This window comes from Asterias rubens, chromosome 22 (assembly GCF_902459465.1).
Source record: "Asterias rubens chromosome 22, eAstRub1.3, whole genome shotgun sequence".
NCBI lineage: Eukaryota > Metazoa > Echinodermata > Asteroidea > Forcipulatida > Asteriidae > Asterias > Asterias rubens.
The window spans coordinates 9,804,348-9,813,057 of record NC_047083.1 but is presented as its reverse complement, the minus strand read 5'-3'; the positions used below and the strand labels follow the sequence as shown (position 1 = coordinate 9,813,057).

The following is an 8,710-nucleotide window of genomic DNA, read 5'->3' as shown; positions in this document are numbered from 1 at the left end:
GACGTTTTAGTGATGTAAATCGTAATTCTTTTTCGAGTTTCATGACTTTTGCACTTAGAATAATTTTTTTTTTCACCGATTTGCACCAAAATTAACGAGCGTACGTTTCAAGCGATTTTAAGAAAATGATTTTCCAAAAATGCGTAAAAAATGCAAGTTTTTGGTAAAAAAAACTTTTCTAACAACTTTTTTCACCAAAATTAACGAGCGTGCGTTTCAGGCGATTTTAATTTTTTCATAGACCGTTAAAAAAAAAATTAACGGTCTTTTTTTTTTTTTTTTTCCCAAAAATCGAAAAATATGAAAAAATTCTTGCCTCCCTCTCCCCCTCTCTTCCCGGTGCCGCCTCCCCCTCTCTCTCTGGTCCCGGTGTCGTCCCCTCCTCGTGGTGCCGCCTCCGTGTTGCCTCCTGCTGCTGCGTCTCCTCTCCGTGCGTCAAGACCTGTACATGTTCCTGTGGAAGAAGCGTGGGTTATTTCTTTATTTCGCTTACCTCATGGTCCGTGCCGGGGCTCGAACCTCTCATCTTGTCCTCGCGAAACTGTAACCTTAACCACTAGGCCACAACGATGACTGTACAAATCATACATTTTTTGGAGTGATGAATATTACACAACCACGTATGTATTGCATTGCGTTATATATTTACGGGAATAAATAATTAAATAGCCCCCTCTGTTGGTCAAAATTGTCCAGTGTGTAATAAAAAAACTTGTTACTGTTAAAAAAAAAAAAAGGTTTTTGCCAATCAGTTATTTAAGGAGTCCAATTTAGTGTAAATAAAGTTTACCCTTTCATAGCTTCTATAATTAAGCCCAAATATTTTTACCCACCCTTTTAAAATATAATAAACTTTAAAACTAAGACGATTACTAAAAAAGAACACCTGACACACTTTCTTTTATTAAGTTCATGCCCCCTCATTTTTTATTGGAACATATATAAAAAATAATAAAATCTTTCAATAATAATAGACACATTTTAATTCAAATTATTTGTCAAAATATCACTTTGTGACAAATAAATTACGAGATAAAACTCACAATAAAGTAACAGTAATATTAATAATAATAATCATAAACAAGACGCATTTTACAAGATACAATGCGCTGGTAAGAGAGCTACAAAAAAGTAAGTTTACGAGTAAGACAATCTATTAAACAAGGATGGCTCTACATAGAGGCCAGAGAGTTTTTTTTTTAACACTAAGGTTGAACTCACAATAAAAGTGAACGAAATTAAAAAATAACTTAAATTTTGACATTACAAATTAAATATCTATATTTGATTTTTAAAGTTAAAATGTAAGGTATTTTTTATTCCATATAATATATATATATATATCCTCTTGGTAAATTGTCCTGCCTCCAAATTACAAAAACTTAAATACTCGGATTTCTAATTCCAACATGACATAAGTTTGTCTTCTAGATATTCAGTTTACTGCTAAACATTTACTGATTTACTGCTAAACATTATTTCCAGCATGCAAACACATAATTGCTTAAAGATGCTATATCAGATTTTTGGCCGATTTGACCCAAAATTTTTGATTTAAAATTCAATAGGTATTTTGATGGGGGTCGAGAAAGTTACAAGCTTTCATTTGAGCCATTGCTCGAAAAAGTCCACCAATTATTAGTAGTAGTGAAATAAAGTGCTCAAAATTAGTTTTTGTCAGGATCGCGACAATATATCACGTGACCAATTCTTATGTGTTTTATAAGAAACGTTTTAAATTTTTGTCATGGTTCATGACCATTAAAAAGTTAAAGTTAAACTTTTTTTTGTTAGAGCGGGTGATACTCTTTGAAATACCATTCACTCAAAAAAAAAATCAATTTTCTAATGTTCGGGGCAAAAATCTGACATAGCATCTTTAATTGTAGGGGTAGTAACAACCCAAATCAACTATGTAGAACTTCCCAGATATTTTTCAGACATGTTTCTTCAAAATCAGTATGTTGTCAAACTAAATTTAAAAGATGACCTTTTTTATCCTGCAATCCTGGACACTATTGGTAATTGTCAAAGACCAGTCTTCTCACTTGGTGTATCTCAACATGCACAAATAAACAAACCTGTGGAAATTTGAACTCAATTGGTCGTTGAAGTTGGGAGAGAATAATGAAAGAAAAAACACCCCTGTCCCACAAACTTGTGTGCTTTCAGATGCTTGATTTCGAGACCTCACGCGTGAGGTCTCAAAAGTAATTCAACTATTTTGCTGAGAAATTACTTCTTTCTCAAAAACTTCGATACTTCAGAGGGAGCTATTTCTCACAATATTTTATGCTAACAATTATCTTGAGTGACTACCAATAGTGTCCAGTGCCTTTAAGATAAACAAAGCTTTTAACCGCATATGTTTTGGTGTCAAGTTATGCCCATCATTCAGTTTAAATCTTGATAAAATTGTCATCAAATAATTAGTGGTAACACTCAAGCTTAATGATAGTTCAGCTCAGGCCAACTTAAAAAAAATACCAGTTGATCGTCTCCGCCCACATCCTTTTTTGGGGGGCCGCATCCTTTTTTTTTTTTTTTACTTTTTTCAATTTTTCGACTTTTGTATTAAAAACAAGTTTTTTTTGTGTGTTTCAAATGCATCATTTCAAAAGGACTGGCCTAGGAGCTTTTCCCTACCATCAGAAAATCTTTTAAGTGTAACAATAAAATAAACTTGGTGGGTTTAATCTGAAAATTTGTGACCTGTTTGATTTGAAATACTAAGCGGCCATCTTGGAAATAAAAAAAATTATAATAATAAATAAAAGGCCCTCATCCTCCTCTTTTTTGAAAAATCCGGAACGATCAACTGGTATTTTTTTTAGTTGGCCTTTAACATTGGAAATATGGGTCAGCAAAATGTTTAACATTGCGAGTCCAGTGAAATAAAATCATGTTTCCCATTAAAGTGAAAGAAGGGACTGGAAATGTTGGAAATCTTTGGAAAACAGTGCCCCAAAAAGAAGAATAAGTTGACAAAAGGCTAGTTTTCCGATAACACCAAAATTTAACAGTTTGTTCACAGTTGGGCCAAACAAAAATATAATAAAGTTTCTTTTCACGTTGAACTTTGCCAAATCTGTTGCTTTAGTTTGGCCAAACAAAAATTTAGTTATGTTTTCCCACTTTGATGAAAAATTGGTAGGTAGTTATGGCCAAACAAATATATAAACATGATTATATTTTTGTTTGCCCAACCTAAATAGTTTTTCTTCGAATTAATTTACAAAGTAGGTTTCTAATACTCAGCCTTGATTTCTACACCCTTGACAGCATCAGCGAAACCAACATGTTTTTTTTTCACAGTTGGACCAAACAAACAGGTAGCCTACTTTCTACATAACACTAATTTGATATGTTGGGCCAAACAAACATAATAATGTTACACTGAATTTGGGTAACAGGTGGGCAACAGTTGTTAAAAAAAAAAAAGGAGGTCTATACAAAAATAAAGTTTTGTTTCACATTACACTGAAAAGGGTAAGTAAATAAAAAGATAGTACTTTTTCCATTATTCTGATATACCCATAGTGCAAACATTATTATATTTTTGTTTGGCCAATCAATCCTTACTCAGAAATAGTATTATTTCCAAATTACAAAGTAGGTTTCTTTCTCAGCCTTGATTTCTACACCCTTGGCAGCATCAGTGAAGCCTTGATGGTTGTCCACTCAAGCAAACTTGGAGTAGTATAGTTACCAAGATGTCACCGAGGATCCAAAGAGCAGGGAAATCCATTCTGATGAATCAACTCAGGCAAAGTGTCTCTCCCCTCTCGGTTTCCTAAAATGCAAGATGAGGAGAATATTTACATCCAGAAGTTGACCCAAGAGTAAAAAACAACTCTTTTCAGAGCCACCATGGGTACTCAAACAAATTGATCAAATCTCACCAACTAAATTGAAAAGAATACGAAAATGTCATCAGCTAAAAATATTAATCAACAATTTTTTGGGTAAAAACACACACTTTCATTGAGGTAATTACAAAGTATGAGTCTAACTAGTATTTCTGGATGGGATGGATTTTTGGGGTGTAAAATCCATTCAACAGTCTAGTGCCCCCCCCCTCCAAAAAAAAAGTCTCCATTGAACTTACCTTTACTTTGACGAGATTGACAAGAGGTGCAGCTCCCATCAAGCTTAGAAATCTATTCCTCGTCGGCTGTTGGCCAAAAGAGAGGTTCTTGTGTCACACCATCGAAGAACTTTCCTGGTGGGGAGTCCTTCTGTCCAGAAGTAAGCTCTTAAGTGGAAAGAAACATACAAACTTTGACTCAATAGGTTGCGGTAGGGGTAACGATCAGCATTAATATTACTCAGTTAAATTTAAACTAAACTAAAAAAATTCTGACGTGAACTTGTAGGAGAAAAAATCTACTTAGGAGACATTCAGTCAATGTTAAAAATAAAAAACGGATTTGATTGAGCCCAACAAACATAAAGTTATGTTTCCCATGCAAAAAACAGGTAGGTAACATTTGTGTCTTTCTGTTTTCAAAGTTTGGCCAAATGAAAATATAAAGACACTTTCCAAAAACATAAAAAATTGGTAGGTAGATGGATGGGCGACATTTTCAGTTGGGCCAAACAAAGAGGTAGCAAAGTTTCCTATGAATGCCCTAAACTTTTATTCGTCCATAATTAATAAAAAAAAAGATAATTTTTAAAGGCACTGGACACTACTGGTAGCATAAAACCTTACAGTACTAACTTGGTAACGAACAATGGAGAGCTGTTGATGGTATAACTATTGTGACAAATGGCTCCCTCTAAAGTATTACCTAGTTTGAGAAAGAGGTAATTTCTCAATAAAATATTTGATTTGAGTTTTGAGACCTCAGCGGAGGTCTTGAATTCAAGCATCTGAAAGCATACAACTTGTGCGACAATGGTGTTTTTTCTGTCATTAATCTATTGCAACTTCGACAACCAAATGAGTTCAATTTTTCACAGGTTTGTTATTACATGCATTTGTTGAGAAACATGTAGTATGTAAACCAAGAGAGAATTACCAAAGATGCCCAGTGCATTTTAAATGAGATCGACTTCGTCACCAGGTAAAGTTTACATTGACCAAAGAGCAACTTGGAATCTGTAGTTCATGCATGTTAACTTGGGAGATACCCCACTTCTTCGAGGTTATTTATTTGGTTCTCACCCATATTAAATACACTGATGCATGTAAGCACTATACACTGATGCATGTAAGCACTGAATACTCAGAATTTTCCCAAGTTAATAGTTCTGTGAATGAGCAATTCACAGGCTATTACTCAGGTGGGGTTCGAACCCACAACCTTTGCAATAATACCAAGATTATTATAAAAGTCATCAAATTCAAACATCTCACAGACCCAGATGCAAGAGTTTTATAAGACATTTCAGCCTTTCACTATCAATCACGTCCATGTACCCAAGCTTTTATTGTCTACCTTGTACCTATGGGGGTATGGTAACAATCTGAGCCTACTAATAACACACATTTAAAGTGTCTACTGCACATGACAGACTTTTCTATATGTGTGCATAATTAACTAAATCCTGCCCATTCTAGTCAGTTGTCCAATCACATGAGGGTGACAACCTTGTTCCCAACAGTACCCGATGATCAGACTCTTCAATGTGGACTATACATTGTGGGGGTGAGCATGTCTTTTTGCTATTAATGCATGAGGGCACATCAAGTAGATGAGACATGTAATTGAAAACAGAACATATATTTTGTTTGGCTAATTGACTAGTTCAGGTTGGCCCCGAAAAACAAAAAAAGTCATTTGTTCCTTTAACACAAAGGCCAAGACCAGGGTAAACAGTAGCCTCTGTGGCCCTCTGTGTTATTCCACTTCCAGGCCTATAAAAATGATCTCAAGCTTACCAGGTCCATCTTTCACAAGTTTAGGTTTGGTGAGTCCATTGTACTATCTCAGTCTTAGTCTCTCTGAAGCATTACAAGTCGGATTAGTTCTGGATGGATCTGTGCGTAGATGCTCTCCTTGATCTTGTTGAAGGCCTTAAGCGGCAACTCATCCTATAAACAAAATTATAAATAACATTATAAATTTGGTCAAATCAATAATACAATGTTGTACCAATGGAACCAACTCAGTTCTTAAAATATATCACGGTTTGTGGCTCCCAAAGTTTTTAAAGGGAAATATAGTCTGGAAGTTGATGGTCTGTATATAACTAAAGTAAGAGTCCCTCATCTTGTTCATGCCTAATCAAACAGTCATTGTGCTTTGTGGGGGGGGGGGGGGGGGGGGGGGCGGGCACAATATCTGGGGTACAGATATTAGAATATCCAGGGAGTCCTAGAAGTAGTAGAAACATTTATATTTTAAAAAGTTATTTGGAAAGAACTTCCACGAGGAAATTTCAAAGATATACAAAGTATGTAGGTACACCGGAATATCCACTGATATTCAATATTTGTCTTTTAGAATTGCAATTATGTCTCACCCAAAAAGCAGAATTGCTGATACAAAATAAATGGTAATAACATTCACATTTTTAAAAGTTAGTTGGAAAGAATGTTAAAGATGCTAATTGTTCAAGAACAATAATATAAATATTTATAATTTAAAATATTTAAAACAAAAACAAGATTTATAAGCAAGGGATAAAAAAGAGTAAAAGTTATAATATTATTAATCATGGGAGACTGCATGGGAGTGGTCTATTAAAATTGCAAGCATGGCTTGACCAGAAAGCAGAATTGCAAATTTTTAAGGATATAAATATAGTAGACCTACAACAATCAATTATAATTAAAAAGTGAAATTATTAAAAAATACACGATTTATAAGCAAGGAAAGCAAAAAGTTATTATTATTCATGGTCTATTTTAAATGACAATAAGGTCGACCAAAAAAACAAATTCGGAAACATTGATCATGTAAAATCGTAAATGAAAAAGTAAAACATTAAAATTTTAAAAAGGTGGAAGTAGTTATGTACTCCATGGGCAGTTGAATGATAGGCAGGCGATTTTTTTTCCACACAATTCGCTGTGGTGAGGCGCGGGGCCAGACCGGGGTTGAGTTATGGGGGGGGGGGGCACAATCTCCTGGGTAGAGAATCCGGGACTGCCACATTGCCACACCGGCACCACAATGTCAATGACTGACACTGTGACAGTGCCACTAATGGCAACAATCGACGGTCATGGCTCGTTAGAATAGTGGCACTGTGGAAATGTATGCGGAAACTTAAGCACAATAACTTAAGAAGAACATCAATCAATCATTCATATTCAATCATGTTATGCAATAGACACACACACAGACAACAGACATGTCGGACACAGTGACAGTTCTCGAGTCTAGCGTGGCGATTTCAAGATCAAACAAAACTTACTCAAAATGCCGGGTGGTCTGCCTGAAATTTACACCCATTCTCCGGTTGGCTGATCACTGTGATTTGATCTAAATTCCGATGGTGATGTTTGCATTCGCAGACGACGAATAGCAAAAGGAATACTGATTAAAAACAAATCTTCCCTGTCACAACAAACCAGAGGCATTTTTTCGTTGATGCAGAAGTCATACCAACCAGCAGTCTAGTCCCCATTCATTTGCTATTTCGTTTGCTATTTCTTCATACTAATATCAACGTAATAGAAAATGTTTAGGTACCATACTAATTCTGTAACTTATCAAATGAGGGCGCTGTTTACCTTATCATAGAAATATCTTGGGCGGGGGGGGGGGGGGGGGGGCGGCGGGTGTCAGCAGATGCAATTGTGTCCGCTAGTCCGCTCCGGACACTTTTGCATATGCAAATCGTGTCCAGGGCTATGCAAAACCGTCCGGCAGACATGTACGTGACTGTACATGTATGTGCGCGTGTAAGCAATGAATTCACGTATTTTATGATTGCAGCGAGTACAACGGCCGAACATTTCCCATGTTTTGAACATTTCCCATTTCATGACATGCACTTAGCTTGCAAACAAAAAAGGCGAACGTGTTCCGTCGACCAAGGGCGTTTAATTTACTGCAAGGACGGTTTTGCACGGGGGTGGACACAACTGCATTAATTAATGCATACAAAAATTAATGTTTAATAGTTTATAAAGCAATATTTTTCTGTGCTTAGCAAGTTTTGTGTGTTCTTACAATGCTTTGAGACTCGATCTGGGCCCAGTGTCAACATGTCCCAGTCATTGAATGACGCAGAATCTCTGTAAAACTCCCCGCAAAAACCCAACAACAACAACAACAACAACAACAACAACAACAACGAATTTATAGGTTAGCCTGACCTTAGACTTAACTCAAGTCCCTATCCAGTTCCATCGCCAGTAAAAAAAAATTTTTTTTTGACAAAGGGGGCGCACTTGTCATAAGTGTCTGCAGCTGGCGGTGTGTGCGTTACAAGTGTTTGGGACCTCGCACGAGCCAGGGACTTTGATCAAGTCTAGACTGACTAAGACAGGGTCATGTCGTCCCCGGGACCCAGAAAATGAGTCATGTCTCACCTGGGAGTTCTAGAGTGTAAATACTAACTCTACGATGAATTTATTTCTACAAATAAAATTCAAGTATTATGCACGTATCTTATCAACAATTATCATCTCCATTGTTGCGACTTGTACTTTGGTTTTTAGTCTGTGCTTGTTGGTGCTGGGTGGTATAGTTTAATTGCTCTGGGAATCTGTAAACAAGTTAGGCCAAATAAAAACAAAACATGTTTGGCG

At 36.1% G+C, this 8,710-nt stretch overlaps 1 long non-coding RNA gene across 1 annotated transcript; it reads right to left on the bottom strand.

Annotated features, from left to right (window-relative positions):
* Positions 1 to 2,777: 2,777 nt before the first annotated feature.
* Positions 2,778 to 7,535, bottom strand: LOC117305219. The gene is made up of 4 exons (XR_004520654.1): positions 7,369 to 7,535; positions 5,888 to 6,040; positions 4,109 to 4,255; positions 2,778 to 3,793 (listed from the first exon to the last, which is right to left on the bottom strand). It is a non-coding gene; the product is annotated as an uncharacterized LOC117305219 (long non-coding RNA).
* Positions 7,536 to 8,710: the final 1,175 nt, after the last annotated feature.